A 24,645-nucleotide genomic window follows, 5' to 3' on the forward strand; every position below is an offset into this window, starting at 1 on the left:
AAAGTAGGCATAACTTATTAAGGGGCATGATTGGGCACGTCCTGTGACATTTACTATGGCATATGCCAAAAAGCTGGGAGCTGGCATAGGTTTCTATCTGGTGCACTGACATGCCGCCAGATGAGATAATGTATTAAGAAGCTTAAGCCTCTTATATTTAACATGTTTTCAGTAGTGTTTTTAACATATAGAGGCTAAGGCTCCATTTAAATGCATCGAGTCATTGAGCCATCGTGCATCCAATGGATAGAATTCTCAAGTGAAAGAAAAAGCAAAGTACAGTAATAAATCAGCTAGTGGTGTCTTCTCGAGAATTAGCTGAATAGGGGCAGAAAGAGGAGAAAAGCCTCCCCTCTCCACCTTTTTTGGAGTACCATAACCCTGTCAAGGAAAAGTAAATCTAAAGATAAAACATCCCCATAAGAGAGGACCAGACTGTAGGGAAAATTCACACTCAGACTGGTGTCTGTTTTTCCTGGGGGACAGCGAATAAACATTTGAACTCCTCTAACTGGACCCCTACAACATTTTTAAACAGATTTATTAGGCACCCCTTTGGCGCCCTGTGTGATGCTTCTGGTCCCTTTTCCTAAATTATCATTCATTTTCATTCACCTGAACCATTTTTTAAAAATGATAATCGTTCTGTGTAGAAGGGCCTTTAGACTGGTGAATGAAACACTGGTCTAAGTAAATATATTCCATTATCTACAAAAGTGAAAAAATTCACAGCTGTTTCTACTCTCCCAAGGTGTGAGCATCCTGTTAAGAGCATTCCAAAAGCAAAAAGGTCACCTTTGGGGGTAAAAAAGTGAGGAAGAACCCAAGCCTAGCATAGGAGCACGAGTCCTACAGGAGGACTCAAAAAACTGAAAAAACCTCAATTCATGTGTCCATTATTAGAGTCAGAAACGCTATCTTTTCTCCTTAGGGAGAGCAATTATAAACAAAGTAAGGAGACTCAAATGGCCCTGCACGCTCCTCTGGGTAATATGCAAATAAGGGAGATGGAATAAATCCTCCACAGTGCCACCTATTGGAAGGCAGGATTTATTCCATCTCCCTTATTTCCATTATTAGAAAAACACTGAATGAGAAAAATGGTGCTTATGGAAGTGCACCATGAAAAAAAACAAAAAATTGTGGCCTGTCTTAAGTTTGCCAAATCCAACTGGATGTTTCACAAGGTTTCCAGGAATGTATTTTATGGATATACAAGACCAAAAAGTGGAGCTTTTTAAAATACAAATACACAAACCATAAATACCAGTGGTATTTCAGCTTCTTATGAAATGCCTGTTAGGTCACGGTAAAAGGTCAAAATCTGCACCAAGACAACCAACACAAATGACCTGAACAGCTTTCATAAATTTAAGATTACATGTTGAGAACTACAAGATTACCTACTGCTGTACAAATGTAAAAAGCAGAGCAGCTACCCAAGGGACGAAGCAAATCCATCACGCATAGACCACCATCTCAGGGGCTCCATGACTCAGTGCTATGTTGCATTTGCAAATGTTTTGAAGCTCAAGGTAGTCAGAAGTAGTACTTACTTATGGAATTCGGTTATCCACAGAGTTTTCAGACATATTAGTTTTCTATTACATGAGTAACAAATTCTCCTGTGTGCAGGATTTCAGCTCCTCCATTATATCAGGGGCTGTAATTTCCATTTTCCAGTATTGCGCTTCTGCACTACCCAACAGGTTAATGGAACAGCTAGGCGAATGCAAATATTAACCAACATTCAGTCAATACTAAATGACAACACTAGAACCTCCGCTTAATTGACCTGCATAAGTAGGTGCTGCTGCAAATGAAAAGCAAACATTTGTCAGCAGATATGGCAAGTGACACTTGGTCAAAAGAAAATTTAGGTTTAGAATGAATTAGTGAAGGAAACAGAGCTTGTATCCCAAGGCAGTGACACGACTACTCAAAAAGTCCAACAGCAAAGATTGATAGCACCAGCATCACATTAGGTTATTTTACAGTCACTCATTTAACTAACGTCTGTTATTAAAAGCAACTTTAAACTGAAACGGGTGGGATAGAGAGGACCAAAGCGTAGCGGTGTATTAATGTTTATATGGGTTTAGCAAAGTTCTAAAGCCAAGAAAAACAAAAAGACCTAAGAAAAAGGTAAACTACATGATGCGGTAAAATAAAGAGGAGAATGTAAATTCTGTATTATTCAAAAGCAAGTCCCTTTTTTAAATTATAGATTTTGAAGTTATGTAACAGTGTGTAAGGATGGAAAAAAAATGTACATCTACTGCAGTTCAACCTATTACCTTTCAAAATATCTTGACTCCAATCTGGCAAATCATAATAATCCCTGGATCACCGACCCTTCGGAAGTATTCAGTGGCTATAACTAGAGTTGAGCGAACATACTCTGCTGAGCTCGATGCTCGTTCGAGTATTAGCATACTCGATGGTGCTCGTTACTCGAACGAGCATCAAATCATGTTCGACCCAGTCCCAGCTTTTGGCTCCTCCCCGCTGTGATGTGTTCGTTTTGGCCCCTTCCCGCCGCAGCGCGCGTCATTGGCAAATTTTTTGTCTGGCAGGAAGGGGGAGAGAGGGAGAGGGAGAACACGAACCAAGAAAAAAAAAAAAAGCTCAGGACCTGGCGTCCCACATACAAAAATGCTCGAGTCTCCTATTGTAGTCAATAGGGTTCGTTATTAGAGTAGAGCTCTCGAAGTTTACGAAAAGCTCGACACGAATAACGCGGACCTGAGCATTTGGGTGCTCGCTCATCTCCAGCTAGAACATGTAATATTGTTACACTCAAAAAAGGCATCCAGGTCCTTCTTGTACTCTTTTAGTGGGTTCACCATCACCACGTCCTCAGGCAGAGTGTTCCATAGTCTCACTGCTCTTACAATAAAGAACCCCATTCTATGTTGGTGTAGAAACCTTCTTTCCTCTAGACATAGAGAATGCCTCTTTGTTACAGTCCCCATCCTGGGTATAAATATATTGTTCCCCAATATATTTATACATAGTTATTAGATCACCCCTCAGCTGTCTTTCTCTCAAGCTCTGATTTGTCCTTAAACTTCATTTGCCACCTTTCTGCCCAAGCCCCCAACTTATCCAGATCCATTTGAAAATGGCAGTATATAGTTGCATTCAGGTCTTCCAGAATAGCATCTATTAGAAACTCCTCAAAGCTTTTACCCAAAACGGAAGCAAGACTAAGGCCGCCTGCACACGGGCGGAAATCCCGCGGCGGTATTTCCTGCGGGATTTCCGCCACTGAAAGCCTGCATAGGAGTGCATTACAATACGCACTCCTATGCAGACGGCCGCGGTTTGGCCGCGCGAAATCTCGCGCGGCAAACAAACCGCGGCATGTCCTATTTCTGTGCGGAGCTCGCAGAGCCTCGCACAGATACGTCACTCACCGGCACAGGAAAGAGCCGGGGCTGCCAGGCGCGGGTGAGTACGCGCTCGTCCCTGCAGGCTCTCGGGTCGGGTCCCGCGGTGAGAATTCTCGCCGCCGGATCCAACCCACTCGTCTGCAGGCGGCCTTACTGGCCTGTAATTTCCAGGTTTACTTTTTGACCCCTTTATCAATACCACATTGACTATGCATCAATCCAGTGCAACAGACCCAGTTGATCTGGAATCCTTAAATATAAGACGCAAGAATCTCTTAATCACATTACTTAACTCTTGTTGTACCCAAGGGTATGTGATATCGGGACCCGGTGATTTGTCCATTTTATTTATTTATTTATTTTTTTAAAGGCGCTCTGCACTTCTTCCTAGATTCGACTTGTGACATTAAACCCCTTCAGTGGCAGGTTTATTATTCCCATGTCATGCCTCACAGGGCAGGTTTTTTAAATAAGAGTCAACAATGCAATTTAATCTCGCAAGTATTTATTAAGCAATGCAACAAAATCACATTGCAACTTTTTTGTAATGAAAGAATACATAATTTTGGAAAATAATTTCCAAATTTGGAAGGAAGGAGATTTTTGGGCGTGACACTGAAGGGGTTAATGGAGCGTTTTCTTCATCACTCTACATTTTACACTGGTGAAAAAAAAAAAAACTATTTAATAGATTTGCTTTCTCCTCATCACTCTATTTTTCCCTAATCTTTAGGCCTCATGTCCACGGGGAAAATCAGATCCGCTACGGATTCTCCATGTAGAATCCGTAGCGGGTCCCTCCTGCCCCGCGGACATGAGGGCTGAAAATACGAATAAATGAGAATAAACTTACCTCCGATCCGCTCCGTTTCTTCTCTTCGCTGCGGCGTCATCTTCTCTCGTCGCGGCCGGATCTTCTTTCTTCGGCTCGGCGGATGTGCATGATGACGTCGGTGACGTGCCCCGTGCATGCGCCGGGCCGAAGCAAAATGATCCGGCCGCGACTGAGAGAAGATGGCGCCGCTGCGAAGAGAAGAACCGGAGCGTGTGAGTAAAATCTGATTTTTGTGTCCCGCGGATCCGGACGGCTTCCATAGGCTTCAATAGAAGCCCGCGGGAGCCGTCCCCGCGGGAGACCCGCATGAAAATGGAGCATGGTCCAGATTTTTTCATGCTCCATTTTTTTAAAAATCACTTTTATTGACGATCCGCGGGTATTTATCTACCCGCGGGTGGTCAATGCATCCCTATGGGGTGCGGATCCGCGCGCGGGAGAAGAGTTAAAATCCGCTGCGGATTTTAATTCTTATTTTCCCCGTGGACATGAGGCCTTAAAGAGCCATCACTTTCCATTTTAAACTTTTTGCTATTTATATAGTTGAAGAACAGTTTAGGGTTAGTTTTACTCTCTCAAAGTTACTGCTTTTATTTGCTTTTAGGAATTCCCCCCTTTTATATTCCAGCGCTCAGCTTTTTTTTGTTGTCAATGTCGCTGTATAAGATCTTGTATTTGCTAGACAAGTTCTAGTTTTTACAAGAACCAATTTTGTATAATGTATTAAGGAACTTATTAATTTTTTTTTTGCTGGAGGGGCAATGAAAAAAAAAACAAAAACAATTTCATCCACTTTGTGGGGATATATTTTTATGGCGTTCACCATGTGGTAAAAATGATAACTATTATCCAGGTTATTACGATTTTGACAACATAAAATTAGAGAGATTTGTCACCAAAATCCAAGACCAGAGCATTTTTGTTATTTCATTGACACAGCAATATGAGGCCTGTTTTTGGCAGGACAACATTTTTATTAGTTTCATTTTGAGGCATTTACAACTTTTTGATTACTTTTTATTCCTGTTTTGGGAAAGTGAGATGAACCGAAAACAGATTTTTTTTTTCAATGTTTAAAGCATTTTGTAAATTATTTTTGTAATGCAAAAATGTGTAGACATCATGGTCAGCAATGACTGTGGCATCTGCTGGGTTGAATGGCATAGAGAAGTGAAGTGCTCATCTTTTCACTCCTTTTCTTGGGGGGGGGGGGGGGGGGGGGGGGGGGGGAAGACACCTGTATGTGACAATCAGAGAGCAACTATGTTCTCTGTGATTGGTAAGGGGGAGATTACATGAAGAAAAGTCCATGTCATCTTTTCCATGGAAGGATGCAACAGCTGCAGGAATGCTTCTGTGCCTGACAATATTCCTGTATGCAAGCATCCCAAAATTCATCCTCCTTCTAAATCATTCCATGTAAGAGGGCCCTTATTGTCCAGATCCTTGTTGGATTGTGGGAATTTGAACGATAATGGTTTGGTGTAAACGCTGGCAAAGATTGTACAACCAAAAATTATTTGTTTGCTCATCATCCATTGTTCCTTTTTCATCAGGCGATCGGATCATGTAAACACGCCATCGTTCATCTGTGAACGACGGCATACGGCTGGAGCGGTCTCCGACCTGTTCCACCGATATTCACTGAGTGATGGTTACTCCTGTGTGAAAGCACAGGAGCGATTATCTCTAGGACGAATGTCAGTTGCTTCTGCACCCAACGATTGTCCTGTGTAAAAAGAGCCCTAACTCTTCACCAAGATAAAGGAGGGATGCTTAGAACTAGTCTAGTTTGTGTAAGGTAGGCAAAGTTATTCAGATGGAGTACCATCACTTAACATGTAGTTCTTATCTGTAACTTCCATAAGAGGAAAGAAAATAAATTTGAAAACAGGGTTCCGTGGTAAAGTAAACTTGGTGATGGGGTTTAGGTGGGCAAATCCACAACCAAAACTGGGTGTTCAAGTTTTGCCTGGAAACTCACTATAAAAGTATCTGCAATGCCATTCAGATGTGGTTGTGAAGCACCGTTTGGAACATACTCATACCATTAAAAGGCAGATTGAATTTCTTCATTACTCTTGATGGTGCCAATATGTGCTAAGCTACCGGGTATGGCCTGTTGTTGTTGAAGCCTTTACACATTCACAAACAACACTTTTACTACTCAATGGCAATTTAAAATACAATTTAAAAAGCTATTCTATCTAGAGGTTGAAGGGAAAAAGCAGCACATGTGCAATGGGACTCTAAAGTTGTTTCCTACAGTAGCATAGAGTTAATTTCTTTGAAACAAGCCTGGAGGGATATCCAACTCTCAAGTTTCTATGGAAACCAGCTGCATTAACTAAGCGAAGTCATTTCACATACTTGGCATCCAGACAAGTGACTTTGTTGTTTTTCCCCCCCCTTCATGTTTTAGGCGAGGAGGTATGTTGGGGCAAATAGAAGGAGTAGACATGACATGTACATCAAGAAGAGAAATCAAAGAAAAAAAACAAAAAACGACTTCACTATAGCTTACAAGTATAGAACATGCAGACATTAAAACATAAAATACACACAGTACACAAATAAAAAAGGACAAGTTTGTAAAAGATCACTGAATTCCTTAATTTAATCCTTAAAGGATTGGACAGTGTTCTTCATAGCACTAAATTAACACTATGGACCCCATGTGCCCCATCGTATGCCAACCTGTACCTGGGCTGGTGGGAGGAAAAGATCGTTTTTTCGGAGGAGTTTCATCATTTGTCGCAATATGTTTTATTTTGGGCACGCTATATTGACGACATTCTTCTCCTCTGGTCAGGTAGTGAGAACCAATTCAACCAATTTGTTGATTCCCTAAATCAAAATGAGCTAAATCTAAAATTTACATCAACTTTAAATGACTCCCTCGTCGAATTCCTGGACGTGACAATCGAACTTAAACAAGATGGCTCCATATCTTCCAACCTTTACCGCAAACCTACGGCTACTAATAACCTTCTAAGATGGGACAGTTTCCACCCCTATCCCCTGAAAAGGGGAATCCCAAAAGGGCAATATCTTCGTGTCAGGAGGAATTGTTCAGAAATGACAACTTTCAAAAGCGAGAGTAAGAAACTACATGATCGTTTCAAACAGAGGAAATATCCACCAACACTTCTGGACGATTCGTATAAATTTGCTCTGGAACAAAACAGAGAACAACTCCTTATTCCGAAAGAGCAAAAAGGAGGAACCCATACCATGAGAATAATTGGGACATATGACACAGCACACCAGGAAATGAGAACAATACTGGAAAGATATTGGGATATACTGAGCCATGATAAAGATCTCAAAGAAGTAATATCAGAAAGCCCGAAGATCACGTTCAGACGGGGTAGAAATATTAGGGACCATCTCATCAGGAGCCATCTTGACCGAAGTAAACAAAACGAAAACTGGCTGTCAAAAAGTGTACCAAACGGTACCTTCCAGTGCCATAATTGCGCCGCATGTTGCTTTATTGAGAGAAGCAATTCCTTTTCATCAAACACAACTGGAAAAACCTACAAGACCAAGAGTTTCTTTAACTGCATTACAAAAAATATTGTATATCTAGCCACCTGCGCGTGCAAGAAACAATATATCGGTAAGACGAGACAGGAGTTTAGGAGACGAGTCCTAGGACATATTGGGAACGTGAGACGAAAAGAAAAAACACCAATTTCGAATCACGTCTGGGAGTTTCACGAGGGCGATCCGGATTGTCTGAAATTTCAGGGAATCGAACTTATAAGACGAGATGCAAGAGGGGGTGATATTGATACCTTCTTGCTACAAAAAGAAACAAGATGGATTTATAGGATGGATACGGTACAACCAAAAGGGCTAAATGAGCAACTTACGTTTAACTGCTTTATATGATATGTTATAATATACCATTTCCATCTGGTCAAAAAATGTTGGATAAATAACTGGTGAGGGAAATATAATGCGTAGGAAGTGAGCCCGGCACAATGATATACCACAGAAGATCTACTAATTTACATGTAAAGGGGAAAAAAATATATACCGAAAAATATATATTGGTATACACATAGGTATATATTATCATATACATATATATGTACATGGGAGGAAGAGGAAACTTACCATCAAAATACTGTTTCCCTGATAAATGGTTAGATATGCCATTTGTGACTGAGTATAACTAGTCAAGATATGGCTAATTATATGAAATATCCAATCTAGATTGTCACTTATGCCTTCTATTAACATGTAAGAGGAGAATTCAATCGACTTACATTCAACTGGATTACTGGAGAATTTAATCCATATTTCGGTGGTCTATTATCAGCCTGTGCAGTAATGTCATTATCCAGAATTGACCTCTCCTGGCTGCTGTGTTAGATGAGATGGAACAGCGTCACCATGGCGACGATGCCGGGGCGACGCTGGTCTCAACTGATGCGCTCATTGTTGACATGTCACCGTGTTACTGGTCACCATGGTGATGACGCCGAGGCGTCGCCGACTCTACGCCGGAGCCCTCCGGCGCCGCTCCGTATTGAAACGTCATCACGTTCACGGCCTCATGCTATCGTCACTACGCTACTGGTCACCATGGTGACGATGCCGAGGCGTCGCTGACTCTTCGCAGGAGCGCTCCAGCGCCGTCCCGTTTTAGAGACGTCATCACGCTAACGGCCTCACGCTAACGGTCACCATGGTGATGACGCCGAGGCGTCCCAGGCTCCTTGCTGATGCGCCCCAGCGCCGCAATATTATCAAGTGATAACGATGTACTGTCGTGATGCGGAGCGATCATGCTAATGAGCATATCGCCCCGCAGCGCTATAGTGACCTGCTACTGTGAAGTTCTTTCACAAGGGCTTGCTTGCCTTGTTTATACAGCGGAACGTTCCTTAATGGGACTATGTCATCACGCTGCTTATGCACGTAGTGCAGCCGGCGCCCCCTCCGCACCCAATCAGCACACGGCTATAACAACGCCCAAAATAGGAGGACTCTATACGGAGTTGGATACAAATACATGTCGTTACTATGAGCCGATCCTTAGATCAGTAATCAGTAAGAAGAATCTGTGAATGGGCAGAATAAGCCCCCAATCCTTATATTGAGCAATACTGACCAGTTATTGACCTCATCTTGTAAATAAAGTTCGTTTCCCTGTTGACAAAAAAAAAAAATAAAAAAAAAAATAAGGGTTTTCAGTCTCTTGGTATACATAAAGGTCTTACAGAAAGTTACTGATCTATGTCAAGTTAGCGGATTTTGTTGTAATCATTGGAGTCATCAGAACAGCCCCAATTACTTTAGAAAAGTGATCTATTGTGACATTAAAATAATAGATGCTCTAGTGCCGTAAGACTTAGCAGCTGTCGTCATTATTAGTATACGGAGTTTCTAGTGATAATGTGGTCAAGCAAGAGGACATGGGATAAGGCACTGCTGCATCCTGTCATGTCTGTGTAGGGCTCATCTCTCCAGCTGTCTTTGACAGCCAAGCTTCATACACATGGATGCACAATTCCTTATGTAGATACTATTTTGATGCACTTTCAAAAAATTGGCAGAGGGCGGTTGTTAGGGGAAAGATAAAAATGTAAAAAACACAGCAAAGCACTTGGACAAAGCTAGTTTTACTTGGCACTATTCACAACATTTGAACAGGAGTTAAAATAACCATCACAAAACTAATGCTGGCAAAACAAGGATACACCCCCCCCCCCCCCACCCCATATCAATTCTCTGCATACCTCCCTTTCGTTGCAATAGTGTATTAAGTTTACGTAACCTCAGCCTCACAAACGGTAACGTACAATTTTGGCTATTATATTCTCTCTGAGTCACAGGAACTATATTTTGGGATTATCCTGTTTACCACATTTCACAGTTACAACATAGAAATGTCTATCACAATTCAGAGAGAATAGATAAAGCCAACCAGTGAAGACAACAATAGTAAAACAACTGAAAGGAAAAATAAACTATAATAAGCACTAAGTTATGAAACCCATGCCTGATGAAGGGATCAGTCCTACAACAAACACACTGTAATTAGAATACACGAACTACTATGCTCATCTATTTTCTGCACAGTCAGCCATTATTGCCAATGACAAATTATCTAAAGTAGATCCAGCGAGATCTTCATTTTCTCCTCAACTTTCAGCAATGATGGAAAAGTGAATGTTATTTAGACTATCAGCTATTATTGGACAAAATGCACAAGAAAGCCGTTGAATTACATTTTGTAATGTGAACAGGTATTTCATGCAATCATTTTACTCCATGTTGTTCATCACAGATTTTCAAATTTTTTGGACAAACTTGCTGCTAAAAACACAGCAAGGATTCAATTAGCCTGCACTATCATCACAGGTTAAATAAAACATTATGTGGCGGCCAGTGAAATCAATGCGCTGGCAATTTAATTCAAGGACATTTTTTGTAGCTATTCTCTGTTCCAATTAATTCATGGAGGTTAAAAAGGAGGGACTTCCCTCTTTTTATTAATTAAAACCTAATACAGAAACATTTTCCATTTTTCTAATCTGTTTTTATTTTCTGATTATAAAATTATTTTATTCTGCTTTTCTGATGGGGGCTGCTATCTAGAGATGCTTTACAGCAGCTTCATGGGTCATTCAGACTGTGGACAGGGGGGGACCCATTGACTTATATGGGAAAGGGGGGGGGGGGGGAATTACATAGTATGTTAGCCTAAACTGGCTAGACATAGGTCTTCGGCCTATTATCCCCCAATATTGATCCAGAGGATGGCAAAAAAATGCCAATGAGGTAGAAGCAAATTTTCCCTATTTAGTGGGAAAAAAATTCCTTCCCGACTCCAATCTGGCAATCGGAGTAATCCCCCGAATCACCGACACTTCTGAAGTAATTGGGGACTATAACATATAATAATGTAACTCTCAAGTATGGTGTCCAGGCCCCTCTTAAATGCTTATTGAGTTTGCCATCACCTCGTGCCTAGAGTACCATAGTCTCACTGCTCCAACAGTAAAGAACCCCTTTTCACCTATTCTGAATGATGGATCCTGTGTTGTCCCTGCATTTAATCTGTAATCCCCCTCATGCCATGAGATGGCAGGGAGCTGTGCAGGTACCATGGCAGCATTCTGAAAGGCCTCAGGGCTGACCTGGCAGTATTCCTATGCAGAATGCCTGCCGGATCACAATATGATGAATTGCTATGGCATTACATAATACTGCAGGAGCAATCAAAGCATCGTAAGTGGTTGTCCTTTCTGGGGACTAAAAAAGAAAAAATAATAAAACGTTTTACTAATTATTGATTTTTTAAAAAAAAAGGGATAAAAAGTAAAAAAAAAAATCAAATAAAAAAAAAAGCCCTTTTGCCATATTTATAATAAAAGAATGTATATAATAAAACAAAAGTCCGATCTAGCATTATTTACCCCACACAATGAACGTTGTCAGGAAAAAAAAAAAAAAAAAAAAAAAAAAAGAGAACGCCAGAAATGCATTTTTTGGTCACCCTGTCTCCAAGAAAAAATGCAATAAGAAGCGGTCAAAAGTCGTATGTACTCAAAAATTGTACCAACGCAAACTGCAGGATGTCCCACAAAATATAAGCTCAACTTACGTTTTTACGGAAAAATAAAAAAAAAGTTATTGCACTCAGAAGATGACGGCAGAAAATTAAAAAAAAAGTATAGTGATTTTTTTTAATACCTGCAATCTTTTTTGGAGTTATGGATGTCATGTTGAGTATTATAATACACTTATAATAACATTATGCTGAATTATGTGGTATGGAAAACACTAACTCCAGGTCTTCAGGTACCGGAAGACATAATATTTCTGTATGGTGCACTTCTATATGGCTGGCATCCTTGGTATTAGTTCATGTGTGTGAACCAGGTCATCTGCAGCCACCCCTCCCCCAATCTGGGTTAAAGTGAGTGGCTGCATATTAGTCATCACATGAACATTTAGCTCCCTCATATTTCAATCTGGCTTTCTGCATGCTACTAGGGTACATGGTCATTGGGCCTGCCCTACAGTTTATTAGGTAGTAGGTATCCCATGACCCCTTTTTCATTGAAGTTTCTTAATCCAATCTAGACGCCGCCTAGATGGCCAACAGACACCACCATCATACCAAAAAGTCTTTCCCTACTCATGCCAGTGTTCTAAAAAGTTTTCTATTTGCGTCTCTTTTCATTCAGAAGATATTCCTGGTGGCCCTGACTTTTGAATCACACTGTAGTATATTTAAGACTGGATTCTCTATACAAATTAACTGGAAGTCTAAACCTCTAAAACTATATTTACTTGATCATAAGTAAATTTTAAATTACTTACCGCATATAGGTTATGTAGAGGTAAAGGTCTTCGTGAAGGTACACCTTATGTTCCCTCACTTTTGCTTGATGTTCAAGGCATTACAAATCTGAGGGGGAAAAAAATAAATTCGGAATAAGCACATTTTTTTTATATCTGCTAACATTCATCAAAGAGAAGTGTAAGCAAGATTATCTTAATCTGGCTCTTGCTTGCTTCCTACAGAGTTAAAAGAAGATCTTATAAATGCGTTACTGTATTAACATCAATAGTTCTGCAAGGATTGGATTGCTGAGAAATCTGCAAGTATCACGAAAAATGGAATATGAAGCTTTAGCCTTAATTCGGAATATGTATTTTTAACTCTGAACAAAAAGATCTTCAACTTCCAAAATTCTGTGAAAGTGCTAGAAAAAAAAAAAAAAATCAAGTAACCCACACTCTTCCATACTGTACATCTGAGATCATCCTTTAGGAGCTGAACAGTCTTCTCATAAGAGCCAAGCCAGCACAAAATATATGTAATTCTAAAACCACATAAAATAGGTGTTAAGGCTCAAATATCACTGTACTTGTGCGTTTACTGCCAAAAAAGACAGAGATTGAAGGATCCAGTGCTCTTTCTTAATAGTCTATCTCAAATCAAAGACAACACAGGGACAAGCTTTGTTAGTCAAGAGAAGTTTCAGGTTAATAAAACGGTTTCCCATGATACACTGTATCACAACACGGTTTTCCTAAGCTTGCAAATTGCTACAGTATTCACTACAGTAGTTTTAGTATCAAAGGCACAAAAAGACATTGAAAGCAAACTTGAAATCCACATAGACAGCCGTTACGCCAGTAGCGTCTTCAGATGAGACTTTGTTTTCATCAGATTTTCAAAAAGAGGGCCATTTATATCAAGCGGATAACTAATGTCTACATGTACTAGGCGTCACCATTCACTCTATAATAGTTATGACTCAGTCAAATCCCAGGCACAAGAGAAACTTTGATGTAGTCATCAAAAACTACATTTAATGGTAACTTTATTAGCAATGCGTCTGCAAAAAAAAAAAAAGTACAGGCACTACATGGGAGATTTATGAAAATTGTGTAATACAAAAACGGTCTTTGTTGACTAAGCAACCAATCACTGTGCAGCTTTCATTCCTCATAGTGCTATGTTAATATGAAAGCGGCTTTGTGATTGGCTGTTATGGTCAAAGACCGATTTTATTTTAGACTGCTCCTTTATGCTTTCAATTCAACACAGACTGATGAAATGAATTCTTGTTAAGATTGCTGCTTCCATGAGATAGACCCTGTTCGCAGGACATCTTAACGCACAGGGACATCATGGAGGATTGGGACCCCTCTAGGAGTCAAGACAGAAAGCCACTCATTTATCTAAACATCTACCCTAAAATACTAAGTCTACTTAACACTAAAAGGGGAAATTCACCAAGCCTGACATATCCTGCACCGGGCTTAGTAGGATTTCCCTTCGACATACAGTGCATTGACTATATAAAGAGGTGAACGCCTCCTTATGTATTCATTACATCCCTAGAAGCTATGTGCGCCTTTACAGAAACCTACACCTGGTCCCGACCTGGAGTACATTTCTAACATAAATTTACACCAGTTTCTGGCATAAATTATACCTAAATCTGTTAATCTGGGTTGGCCATGCCCCATCCCCCTAACAAGTCCAGCCCACTTTTCAAAAAAGTGGCAGGGATGGTAGACAGAAGAAAAGTTGCAAAATTTTTGTGCAACAGGTACTATCTGATGCAGGGTAAAGAGGGTGTAATGCCCCTCTGGCCAGTTTCTACCATAAACCCAATGCTTAAGAGGTAATACATCACACCTTGGTGTGTCTACCCAGCAGAGGCATCTTCCAAGGATAATTTCTGTAGTTAAATTATAACATGTAACAATTGTTTTTACCAGACCCCGGAACTAAATAAATCTATGTAAAAACAATACAAAAATATTGGTTAATTTGGATAATTTTTGTACTTTTTTCGCTTTTGATTTGGCTACAAGAAACCACAGCATAGCGGTCATTATTTCATTTGTCACATTATTGTTGCATGAGATTATAATGTATCTAATGAAATAAAAATTAACATTTGTGGGTTCAAATGGTGGCTGTTGTGACAGGCTAGCTGTATCGTATAGCACTACATACCAATACATCATGAGATCCAATAAGGCTCGGTTCACATCAAGTTTTTGACTCCATCCAGAGGGTTCTGTCATGGTGTACATTTAAAATCCCAAAAACGGAATCCCTGGATGAAAACTGGACCGAACTGATCTTTGGTCTTCGTTTAAGCAGTTTTCTATAATGCCCATTTGGCTCCGTTTCAGCAGACTTCTGTTCATTTCCAGCATTCTGTGTTGGAAAGAAAAGCACATTAGGACTGTGCTTTTCTGGTACAGAAGGGAGGAAATGAACTGAAATTGGCCGAAATGGAGACCTATAGGTTGCCATCCATGGGTTCAGTCTTTGGGTTTTAAAACGTACATCATGCCAGGACCCCTGGACCGAGCCGAAACTGATGTGAGCGAAACACAAGAGGGATACAAATATGCAATTTATATTAACACCTGCATGATCCTTTTTTAGGTGCCACCTTCACTCCATAACAGTTCCCCTATAACAAAGCTAGCCAACAATACCCCCATAAACAGAGCTAGCTCAGGAGTGCGCCATTCTGCAAAGGTCAAAGTGGGAGGAAGACCACCACATGTACCCCTGGTTTTGTGTCGCGACCCATCTAAGGTACTGTACATGTATCACAGATTGAGAAACTGCACTTTGGGACCTTGACCCCAGAATACAGAGTATTCCCTATTACAGTATTAGTGTATCTTGACGCCACCAGGAAGAACTGGTGGAGGCAAGCTTGACAGTGGGGTCACACCCCCTGTACTCAATTGGCTGCAGATCTGGATGGGCTGCAGGTCATGGCAGCCCACTAAGCTGATGCTGCATGTTCAAATGCAGGGAGCCATGCACCTCCGTACCTTCCCGGCCCCGCTGGAGGTGCGCAGAGGCATGCATTGGCCCTGCTGAAGCCCACTTCCTGCCGGCCAGCCACAAGAAGGCACCCCACTCTGTGTTACAGTGCAGAGCGGGGTTGGCATGAGGGAGGCCACAGGCCTGTCAAAGGTCTTTGTTGGCGGTGCCGCTGAGGGCCCTCCCCTCTACCTTTCCTCCCCCCCCCCCCCCCGATCGGCATCAGCAACAATACAGCGTTGGGAACCCATGCCGTTACAGACGCCGTCCTGCCACAGCAGCAGTACAGCAGTGGAGGTGAATACTTTGACATGTGGCCGCTGCACACTGCATAATGCAAGCACCCAGCAAAGAGCAACGGGAGTAATCGGCGTAAGCAATACAGCGGCTGCACACAACAGACGGAGGATGACAGCTGGGAGATGTGAGCGCTGGCTAACACACGGAGCCCTCTTCAGTCACATAGAATGGCACTTTCACATCCACTTTACCTCCATGCAGGACCTTTCTTTCTTGAGGCAATGGGGAGCTGGGGGTATGTGAGGGGCGTTCCTCCTATCAAACCCCTAGTTTCCGGTGGTGTCAAGATACACTACTACCCCCTATTACTATTACCCCCCATTACTATCTTTATGTAAACCAGGAAAACCCGACCCAATAAGACTGAAGTGGCAAAGAATTGAAATTCCCTTTGGCCATCCTCAGGATTCAGGCTCATCATGCCTTTGCCTCTTTATTCCCTAATTTATCGTTGCTGGAATTAGTCAGTTATGTAATTCATAACTGTATCCATGTCGCAGTGGTTGGGAAGACATGCATAGTTATTTCTTTTTCACATATGTAGTTAGTTAATAAATATTCATAATCTACATTTGTAATAGAAATTTATGCTGCAGAAAGAAAAGGTTAAATTTACTGACCGGCAAATGATTATGTTGGTAATTAGCTGAAGTTACTCGCTATTACAAGCTATCTTTGGATGCAAAAGAGCCTTTGGAGATCAGTTTAAAATCTGGATTTTCATTCTATACTCAGATCTTAAAGCTCAGATTAAAACCATCAAGGGAATATTCCATCCGCTTAAAAACTTGCCCGCGTCTTAAAGGCAGGCTCTTTTCCAAGGTACAAGTGTTTCAATGACTTTACCTGGAATTTAACAAATTTACACCATTTCCTACTGGAAGTAATAGATAGAATGAGAACAGGAAAAATAAACCCAGTAAAGTACACAGAAAGTGTTATGGTGGCCTCCAATTTCTCTAAAAAATGTTGTGCTCCTCACGAGAAGATGCAGATTGTGCAGTGTCAGAGTTAATCTGTACGGCCATTGTGCCGACCCTACGGCCATTGTGCCAATGTGAGTTGTAATCCTGTATTGTGGGACGCACCCATCTATTGGCTGACTTCTGTGGTATCACACGTTCACAGTGCAGATTTAGTTGCATACAGTCGTTCCTCCCCAATCTGGGCTGGGTTGAGTGGGTGGCTGCATACAAGTCTGCAGTGGACAGTTTAGCTCCTCTGGTTTATAGTCTGGCTTGCTGCATATTGTTAGGTTACGGCCATTGTGCTGACCCTACGGCCATTGTGCCTGCTCTGCACCTTATCAGGTATCGTATTTTTGGCTCCTTTCCAGTGAAATATATTAACCTGTCCTGAGGACTGAAAAGGAACAATATTCTGAGTGACCATTTGTGGTGAGCTACAGGTTATTAAGAACTTAATTTTCTTGTAGTTTTGGTATGCCTAATAATGCATTACGTTAAGCCAGGGTGGAAAGTGGCAACAAAGAACATTACTCATTCTGTATTGTAGTAACGGTTCAATGTTTTTAACTGAAACTATGTGATACTTCATTTGCGCAGAACTAGAGTTGCAGGAAAATTTGAAGCATACCTGAGTTTTCAAATAACTTTTCGGAATAAAACTACCATGTAAAGGGCCATATTCACCCCTAGACACTGGAGGTCCAATGCTAGGGTGAATGTGAAAGACTGAACGAGTGCTGTTTAAATTGAATAAGTCTTGTAGAACGAGTAAACGATGAATCTGCCTTTCTCAACAGGCTGCATAAGAGCGAACGAGGTAGTGCAAATGAGAATCGGCTGGTCTTAAAAGGAGCATTGGTGTCTACTGGAGATGAGCGAGCGTACTCGGCCATGCCCCTTTTTCGCCCGAGCGCCGCGATTTTCGAGGACTTCCGTACTCGGGCGAAAAGATTCGGGGGGCGCCGTGGGTGAGTGGGGGGTTGCAGCGGGGAGTAGGGGGGAGAGGGAGAGAGAGAGAGGGCTCCCTCCTGTTCCCCGCTGCTACCCCCCGCTCCACCACGCCTCCCCCGCCCCCCGAATCTTTTCACCCGAGTACGGAAGTACTCGAAAATCGCGGTGCTCGATCGAGTAATTACTCGAAACGAGTAGGTTCGCTCATCTCTAGTGTCTACGTATCAATCATGGTATAGCAGACAGTGCGCAGCAAGCTTGGCGAGAGAGGGAGACAAGACTTTAGAGGGATTTTCCAGTATAAAACATTTTAGGTACATAGCCAGTGTGATAATTAGCAAAACCGCCATCATACAGACACAAGTTGTTTGAAAAGTTAGTGACCCTTTAACAATTAATGCTGGATTCCCCAACAGATTATAGCCAATTGCTGAGGGTCTTGGTGGTACGATACCTTGTGATCAGTTTATCATCGGGTTAGCATTTAGGGGGCATAGAGTGAATGCCATCTGATGGAAACCAGAATTTTCTGGGCTAACAAAAATGCATAAAATAGAATAAAAGCATATATAGAATATAAAATGCTAATAAATATCCACAAAAATAGAAACAGAAGAGTGGGTGTAGGAAAAAAAATTAACTGTGATCTGCTTCTATCCCATTATTTTTAATTGCCTGCCTTGAAGCACTCAAATTTCACTAGAAAAAGTTATTATAGTGTTCTTTTATATACTTATGCATGCTGTATTTTGTATACTGGCTCAACTAGACCAAAATATCTGATAATACGGCAATCAGCTCCAGTCTGAGTTGCTTTACAAGAAAATTTTACTGTATGGATAAATGTAAAATATATATTTCTAAATAAATAGTCTGCTTAAAGCAATGGTCCCCCAACTAGTGGGGAACTCCCATAGTGAAGAATCAGAGGACAGCCACTTAGTGGGGAACTCCCATAGTGAAGAATCAGAGGACAGCCACTAAGTTTTTTCCAAACTAGTTTGTCCTGTGAACTTTTCTAACCTTACAAATAAAAACAACAAAAGAAAATGCCTTAAAAACGGAACCTTGTGAGCATGTTAAACATTTTACAGCTACAGAGGTCCAGCTGGTTAAAATCTGATCCCAATACAGTTCCTATGGAAATCATATCTTGAGAAACTGTCTTTCAGAAGTTCCTGCACCTCATGCAAATCTCAGTCGATTGATCTAGTGGTCAGGCTGGACTGGGTCTGCCGCCCAGAGTTCCTTCCATAACTCTTCTCTCTGACTGTGACATGGATGATGTATCTTATGTCAGTGGTGCAACTTATCAGAAACGCGTCTTCCTGGAAGCGGGATCCTTTCTGGTGCATGTACAGATGCTGGAGTTTAATATGCTCATAAAAGGGCCTATTGATCTGCGAATGCGCCAGTCTATGACCTCCCCACTACATATACAAAATTCTGCAGGAAACTAGTTGGATAGTTAGGAGACAAGAGGGGCTATGGAAGGACCTCTAGGCAGCACATATGTGTAGAGTACACATATCTAGCCCCTACATAACTGTCATACATGTCATGTCTTTTAGGTGGATGCTCTGTGCAAATTGTCTTGCTTTCAGTTATTTGTATTGCACATCTGCAGCATGTAAGCTGTTAAGGTCTGTGAATGTCTCGGATATGTCTGGAAATTGTAATCAATTGTCATGTTACGTGCGTATGGAAGATATAAATAGGAGTGTAGCGTGAAAGAGGAGAGGTTCCATTGTCTTCAACGATAGTGTGTGGAGAGAGCGTGCTGGCCGCATGGGGGTACATTCAACCCTCATGTGGTGAAGGATGGAACAGGAAGAGAGGTTCCCGGACAACTTAACCCCAGGACCCCTATCCTAAGAGGGAAAGAGAGAAGGAGCCCGCCGTGCAGTATTCAGACACCTGTCTGCAAGTGTCAGTGGAGTGTTGTGTCCGCCTCCTGTGTGCATGTCTAGGAGCCGAGTCATACAGATAACTAAGACTGTAGGCCTGGTTTCATCCCGTGTCCCAGAGTGTGTGTCCAGGAGCGGAGCCATACAGATAACTCATCGGGTGTTCTCCTCTGTGACCTCTTTAACCTGTTCTTCCTGCACTGGTGTGTGAAGTTATATTCTCTAAAAGTAAAGTTACAGTCTCTGACCATTCCCAGTGACTAAAGTTGTCAAACATTGTGTGTAGACTGTCTTACTTTTCCCGTTGGACATCCTGCGGAGTAAGGAACGGTGGCATCCCCCGTGACCTCTTTATTCAAGCCCACTACACCATTTATTCAGGTAACCGCTGTCATAGCATTCCCTGAAAGAGGCCTAGTGCTACCTTGGCTGGGGTTGCACGTGTCCCCCAGGGAGTAGTTGGTAGTGCCACTGTGACAACTATAACAACTACCCCCGCCATCTCCTCAGTGGTGTGTCTGTGTCGGTCACTGCACATGGTCCGACCCCTCAACTGTACTGGCTGGCCAAGATTTGCATGTGGTATTGAAAATTTTAAAAGTCAATTTCTTGACGCTTAATGTCCATAGGAACTGCAAGCAGATAAGATTTGCTGGTTCCAATCTGGAGCTGTAGGCGGTTTGACATGCTCCAAACTGCTGACAGATTCCCTTCAAGTCTCAGAGAAATGACACAAGAGTGAAAGAAACTCAGAGCCGAGGACCATGTGCTGAAAATACCTCACCCTTTGCTGCAGGTAAAACGCACATACATTCCAGAGGTGGCGGCATCAGGGAATATATCTGTCATATGCTGACAGGTGAAATTGACCAGGCAAGGCAGCACTTGTCACTTCCTACTCTTCTTTCACTGCACATATTACAGCCCCAAAAATACAAGATATGCACTTTGATTATTCGTTGCAGAGGTCACTTCTGCATATGGAGTGGTAGGCTAATTCCTTGGTGTTTTTCTTTTAAAGGGCAACACACACAAAACACAAGTTTTGTACATTTCAGAGGTTTTTGAACTCAAAAGCTCGAATAATCCAGCATAAAACGCCACTACTAGTATAGTATTCACATGAATGATCTGTGCCACAGTGTATCCAGACACAATTATGTATCACAACATCAGGCTAGAGGGATCACAATGACCAAGAGAGCAAATCTACACAAAGAATTTCGGAAAGATCCTCAGTGTACAAGCTGCTTATTGACCATAGCAGACTGATCATAACTTGCATTGAGGACTGTGGATAAAAGTTATTTCCCAACATTGGTTAACTAGACATCTATTAGAATAAAACTGAACCTGTATCTTCAAAACGTTCATAACAACGGCCAGTTGTCCATCCGGTCTGTAGAGGTTTGCCAATTTATAGAATACATATAGAACTATTTGACATACAAAGAGGAAAATAAATCATCTCACGTCCTTTACTGATCAAAAGTTACAGCCTATAAAATAGGGCAGAGTTGAATTTTCAGTTTTACGAACTTCAGAGCTTCAATCACCCAGGATTCTTTGCTGTCCTTTCAGAGCTTGCACTGGTGATTAACAATATGGAAGGTATACTATTAATCCAGGCGTTGGCCAACTTTTTGTTTCTAGATCTGATGGCTGTACATGTATATAACATACTTATTGACTGAAAGGATCTCTGCCAACCTCCGTATAAAAACATGGTTGCTCATCTCTGTGTGCATATTTGCATGAAGAAAAAGCCGAGCCAGCGCCAGACACCTTTGGCAGCTGCCCATCTCTTCGAAGAACAAACTGATCTTGCAAGATGACATTCAACATGCCAGATCCTTGTTTTCCAGGATGTAGACCATCAGATGTTAGTCAAGAGCCTCCCCCCCCCCCATTCAAATTAGAAATTTCTTGTATGCACTGAGAATCTCAACAATCTACCCTCAGTTATCTAACTATATGGTTAGCATAACTATCAACACAGGATCGTAGTTCTTGCAAGCGGTTTCCAAAAAAAGTGTATACACAAATGATCTATGTACAAGCTATATCCGTGTTACCGATCAGTTACAACCTTATATTAGAACCTCACATTGTACAGGTAGACTTAGCTGCAGTGTTCAGGCCATTCTAGAATATCATGTAAGGCAAATATATAAGTATTATGTAGTATATCAGAATGGCAGAACTGAGACCTATACCTTCAGTATTCCAAGAAGAGACCGGAAATATACTGGAATTGCTGGCATTTAGTATTCTACCAGTGTGCCATTCTGCGCTAGTCTTTTTTATATTTACTGCTTATGGAGAACAGAAGGTATAGCTGGTACATAAACCACCGCGAAATACACCGGCTGCATTGCTGAGCCTTAGGCATGTTTATACTATATCGCACTGACATTACATCACTTCTTCCGTCTTCCAGCCCTCTCCTATATTCCTGTTAGTACTCTAAAGAAGAAGTTCCTGAGCTGAAGGTGAAACCTTAACTGTAATCTCAAAGGATGGCGTGGTGTCCTTTGCGGTGTCCTTGGATTAAACGTCCATATAGGAGTTTTTAGCGCTGACCTCGAATATATTTTGTATGTGGTAATCGAGTCCTTTGGCATTCTGCTCACTTATATTGTAAACCAGGCCGCACCGGCTATCCTCCTGAGTGAAAGTTTGTTTGTTTTCGTAAATGCCCCCAAAATCCTTATAGTTCTGAGTTTTTTTTTTACTTACAGCATGACCGTGTCTCAGAACCAGGTATTTGTTGACTCTGTATCATACAGGGAGAAAACACTCCAAGTTTAAAAGCACATTGCTCATCTATGAAATGCAAGGAAAATAAAAAGCTGAAATTTTACAGCAAAAATACTTTGTTCTTCTTTGGCCTTGTGATATCACGAGAGATGAGCGAGCGTACTCGTCCGAGCTTGATGCTCGTTCGAGTATTAGGGTGCTCGAGATGCACGTTACTCGAGACGAGCACCACGCGGTACTCGTCTCGATTAAACGAGCACTGACCATTGAATTCAATGGAGCCGGCAATACAGCTGCCGGCGATCTCAGGATGAATTTTCGGGAAGGGCTTAAAAATATAAGCCCTTACCTGAAAATCATCCTAAAATGTGTATAAAAAAATAAATAAAGTCAGCATAAAGATCGTTCTCCTCTGCCATAGCTGTAACAGCTGTGGCAGAGAAGAACGATGTTAGCCCATTGAATTCAATAGAGCCGGCAATACAGCCGGCTCCATTGAAAGCAATGGGCTGCCGGCGAGCGCGGGATGAATTTTCAGGAAGGGCTTAAAATAAGCCCTTACCTGAAAATCATCCTAAAATGTGTAAAAATAATTAAAAAAAAATTTATACTCACCTTTCTGCTGCAGCCGGAGTTCAGCTGCGTCTGGCCGGCAGTTCTCCTGAACTGCTCTCTGTAGTATTCAGCAGCCGGGAATTTAAAATCCCCGCCTGCTGAATGAGCTGCCTCTGATTGGTCACAGCCTCACCAATCAGAGGCAGCTCACTCACACCCATTCATGAATTCATGAATGGGCGAGTGCTGCCTCTGATTGGCTCAGCACAGGGACCAATCAGGGGCAGCTCTCAGCTGTCAATCAGAGGTAGCACTCACCCATTCATGAATGGGTGTGAGTGAGAGCTGCCTCTGATTGGTGAGGCTGTGACCAATCAGAGGCAGCTCATTTAGCAGGCAGGGATTTTAAATCCCTGGCTGTGATACTACAGAGAGCAGTTCAGGAGAACTGCGGGCCAGATGCGGCTGAACTCCGGCTGCAGCGGAAAGGTGAGTATGCATTTTTTTTTTATTTTTACACATTTTAGGATGATTTTCAAGTAAGGGCTTATATTTTTAAGCCCTTCCCGAAAATTCATCGCGCGCTCGCCGGCAGCCCATTGCTTTCAATGGAGCCAGCTGTATTGCCAGCTCCATTGAATTCAATGGGCTAACATCGTTCTTCTCTTCCACAGCTGTTACAGCTGTGGCAGAGGAGAACGATCTTTATGCTGACAGCGGGGGTGGGGGGCCACTCTTGCCGCTATTGTGGCTTAATAGTGAGACCTGGGAACTTGAGATGCAGCCCAACATGTAGCCCCTCGCCTGCCCTATCCGTTTATGTCGCTCCCATCACTTTCGTGAATTTCCCAGATTTTCACAAATGAAAACCTTAGCGAGCATCGGCGATATACAAAAATGCTTGGGTCGCCCATTGACTTCAATGGGGTTCGTTACTGAAAACGAACCCTCGAGCATCGCAGGAAGTTCGACTCGAGTAACGAACACCCGAACATTTTGGTGCTTGCTCATTTCTAGATATCACCTAAACATTTACCCCGAAGAACTAAGAAAATTACTTTGAAATGTGAAATTTAAAAAAAAAATAATTTTTTTTTAAAAGTCAATATTGTGTTGAGTCCCAAAGTGATTTCTAAGTTATCTTGGTAAAAGACAGGGATAAGATCTGCTGGGTGCTTGTGGCAGTAACCACTAATAACAGCCAATAATTGGTGGTGGGAATCACTAATGGCCTGCACTATGGTGCTCACATGGTTTCTCAGTCAGCCTTCCATAGATTCAAAGTAGCAACTTAATCTGTGTGCAGGGTCTCATTTCTACTTTTATTTAAAAAAAACAAAACAAAAAACAAAAAAAAAACACGATTGATTTTATTTAAGAAACAAAATAGTATAGTAACGCTACATCAGTGGTGGTCTATGGGGGCTTGGTGGAAAAGCTCTTAAAGTACAAATCTATATACAAGGTGAATCAAAAGGTAATGCTTACGTGTCTATAACCTTTTGATTTGAACAAGGAGATATATATATATATATATATATATATATATATATAAAAATTTTCCCTTACTCTACTAATGTAAGTTTTACTTTTTCAGCGTCATTAGAACCAGGGATCTGAGGCCACAACAAACAAT

The 24,645-nt window shown here is 41.7% G+C and overlaps 1 protein-coding gene across 2 annotated transcripts in view; it reads right to left on the reverse strand.

The window, feature by feature from the left end:
• FAM110B (family with sequence similarity 110 member B) overlaps positions 1–24,645 on the reverse strand; it is a 136,209-nt gene that overhangs the window by 18,976 nt on the left and 92,588 nt on the right. For both annotated transcript variants that reach the window (XM_066578302.1, XM_066578304.1), the window contains exon 2: positions 12,577–12,664. The gene's annotated coding sequence lies outside the window, so the exon portion shown is untranslated. The remainder of the gene's footprint in view (positions 1–12,576; positions 12,665–24,645) is intronic.

This window comes from Eleutherodactylus coqui, chromosome 9 (assembly GCF_035609145.1).
Source record: "Eleutherodactylus coqui strain aEleCoq1 chromosome 9, aEleCoq1.hap1, whole genome shotgun sequence".
Taxonomy (NCBI): Eukaryota; Metazoa; Chordata; class Amphibia; order Anura; family Eleutherodactylidae; genus Eleutherodactylus; species Eleutherodactylus coqui.